At 36.6% G+C, this 3,484-nt stretch overlaps 1 long non-coding RNA gene across 1 annotated transcript; it reads right to left on the minus strand.

Annotated features, from left to right (window-relative positions):
* Window positions 1-201: 201 nt before the first annotated feature.
* On the minus strand, window positions 202-2,625 carry LOC140812246 (uncharacterized). Its single transcript, XR_012113631.1, has 3 exons — window positions 2,012-2,625; window positions 1,060-1,124; window positions 202-466 (listed from the first exon to the last, which is right to left on the minus strand). It is a non-coding gene; the product is annotated as an uncharacterized lncRNA (long non-coding RNA).
* Window positions 2,626-3,484: the final 859 nt, after the last annotated feature.

Here is a 3,484-nt window from a genome sequence, read left to right on the forward strand (position 1 = left end):
GACGCAATCTTGAAATACCCTGGTAACTCAATATCTGTGAGGGCCTTGTTCCTGATTAATATTTTAATTAACACACAATCAGGATTAATTAGTATAAACAGGGAAAACGAGTTAAATTTTGCTTTTTGGCCCAATAGAAATTTCGGCATGACCTCCCCGTAAATAAAACATACCGGAAAAATATAAAATAACCAAAACGACTAAACCAAAACCCTCAACAAACATCCAATACGAAACAATGCCAACCAGGCACAATCACAACAACGATCCTCCACAAACACAATATACAACTACTCGGGCATACCCCGGTAATACATAGACTCCATAATACATAAATATAATATCTATGGACTCAATGACTGAACTCACAGAGAAAAACAATAAAGGCTTGAGCTCAAAACTCAAAGAGCTCTAGCGCCCCTCGGTGCTTCATCCTGAGTCACCGAAGACGAACCACCTGCATGACCTGCTATGGAAACACAGAACAAACCACAGCAGTCCCAAAGGAGAGCTGTCAAACCCCAGTACGAAGATCAAATAAATTACAGCATATATAAATGACATGTAATGAAATCGATGCAATGCATGTACGGGTGCAAGATGTCTGGATATCACGAGTCAAAGGATCGATATCAACAATCATAATATATGCTCGAGCTGGTCCACGACTCAGCGGACCTGTCCACGACTCAGCGGACAGTGTCTGGGGATATGGCTTCACACTTGATGCCAGCAACTACCGAAGCCAGACCGAGTCAAGGTGCCCAAAATCAACAAGACATAATATAATATCATATACAGATCTCAATCGAATATCAACGTGTATCAATAACTGAAGGGCTCAATATGAATGTGTGCTCAACAATGTATATCAATCCATAGATTATTCCAATATATTTGAAAATTATGTTTTATTTTAAGAAAATGAGGAATAATCTTAAATTTGCATCCAAATTCCACAAAGAGCACATAATCACATAATTCACATAAAATAAATTAACTCACATCAATTAAATTACACGTCGACATAGATGATGCGAGAAATCGATCAATCCGTACCTTAACCTTCAAATTAAATTACCACAATAATTACGAAGACCTCGGCGCTTCCTGGTTATCAAAACCTGTGGCAATTAATTTATTTTCATCAATTAAATAATCAACTCTTATCCAATTACAATTTACAAATTCCAGCTTGTACCTAGGATGGATTTTAAGGTCATAATTCAATCAAAACCTAACCGAATTACACTTATCATATAGGGCTGAAATCCTAACTCAAAATCCCACATTTCATCAGAAGATACCAACACAAAAATCGGTCATCTAGATGCTGATAAACACCAAAAACAAGAAACTTTGAAAACAATAAATCTGTATAGATTCTGGTTCGACACCTTGTAGCATAAAATTCATATCTAATTCATTATTGACCCAATTCAAAATCCGCCAACTGTAAATAAAAGTAAACTTAAATATTTAAGTTTTCTTTGAAGAAATCATTCCCAAAATCTTAGTAGATAATTCCAGAATTAAGCAAGAACACGCTGTTACTCACAAACTCGTGGACCGAATTCCCAGACTGAGCAGTTTCGGTAAAATGAGCATAACTCCCTCAATTCTTAATGGAATTTAACGGGTAAATTATCGTTTCGAAGAAAGGACATAGCTCTACAACTTTCATTTAGATCACAAGTCCAGAATCGGAGTGAAAACAGGTGACAAACTCGAATTACAGAATGTCTTCTGCACGCATCAGTACAGAGTTCGGTTTTTGACACATTATGGTAGAAAAGTCATATCAAATCTGTTTCTTATTGTAATTACGATTTTCCAGTGGCTGTAGAAAGCTCACACAACGTTCTACAAGTTTTATTTGAAACACAAGTCGATATTCTTCGTGTAACATACCCAAATATCCAAAAAAAACTAGACACCAAAATCTCGAAATATCACAGTAGCTAAGAATGAAACCCATGAACAAATTTGCAACTCTAGGCTTAGGGATTACCTTCCAAAGCTTCCTATAAACTGAAATGAAGCAAGAATTAGCCTCTACAATCCTCCAAGGAACAAATAAGAAGGCAAGAAAGGGGATGGAAAAATGTTGCAGCAGCAACACGCAGCTCGCTGCACAATAGAAGAGCTCGTCTCTTCTTCGATTCAAACAAGGAACAAGGTGCACGAGCTTCAGCTGATTGTTGCTGGATAAATTACTGTCAGCTATGGTGGTTGAACCACAAGACACAAAGAAGGTAGCTGGAGAAGAGGGTGAGGCGTGAGGTAGGGTTGAGGAGAAGACTTACGGGAATGGTGAAGGGGAAAGGGGTTTCTTTATAAAATAACCCATAAAAATATACACCCCACAAATATATTAATATGCATTTGCAATTATTAAATGTTTGCTCAAAATGCTAGACTGTGACCCGGTCCAATTTATTTCAACTCCCGTGTGCTATTTAATTCCGACATGTATTTTAATATCGTTTATACTTCCGATATTTTCTAATACACATTTTTAAGACACGGTTAAATTTATTTAGCTTAATTATTTTAATTTCGCACTTTAAAATAATTAATATCAATTCTTGCCAAATAATTGAGTAATTAATATCAGGTCATCACAATATCAATAGATATCAATCACAACTCATAACCAATAACAAATGCCAGCTAAAATTCCAAAAATCTGCATAGTCTCAATAAAATATAAGCTGGAAAGTGATAACAATTGCATACGGTATTCGTTCTTCAATCCGATTTCGATTATATGATTACCATAATCTCAAGAACACATAATATCAATCATATCATGATTACCCAACAAAAAATTTTCGAACCATGCCGGAAAGTAATAAAACTGACATCCTTTTGAAGTTCTTGACGATAGAAGCACGGAACTAAACTCGGATTGAAATTCGGACGGCCGGATCTTGCACAATCAAATTTCTAAGATCTTATGAAAAACCTTGAGAATTTTCCATGGACTCTTGATATTTCCTTGGCTGAACTCTGAAAGATATGAAGAAGAAGAAGAAGAAGAAGCTTATATATTTATTGCATGGCAAGACATGTGTCCTTTTCAAATTTTACGTCCAACACTTCTCGCGCATATGCGCGAGACATACTGCCTCAGTGCATAAAAATTCTCCTGCTCGCACATATGCGTGCTCTGTCTCGCACATATGCGCGAGGTATTCTGCCTTGGCATTAGCTGCTCGCGCATATGCACGCCTCGTCTCGCGCATATGCACGAGGTGTTCTGCCCTACACACAATCATATGTTTTTCCCACGTCGTCCTCGGTCTTTTCCTTCCATAATCATGTCAATTCGTCAATTAATTAATCAATATTTATAATTATCAAATCTCAGGCCTTACTCATTTAATGCATGATTATTGCATGGTTATGATTATTTCACGATTATGTTAAAGTTTCATGCATTAAGGTTTAGGTTGCATTTCGCGCTCAAACGAGGAATAGA

Source organism: Primulina eburnea, chromosome 1 (assembly GCF_022965805.1).
Source record: "Primulina eburnea isolate SZY01 chromosome 1, ASM2296580v1, whole genome shotgun sequence".
NCBI classification, from domain to species: domain Eukaryota; kingdom Viridiplantae; phylum Streptophyta; class Magnoliopsida; order Lamiales; family Gesneriaceae; genus Primulina; species Primulina eburnea.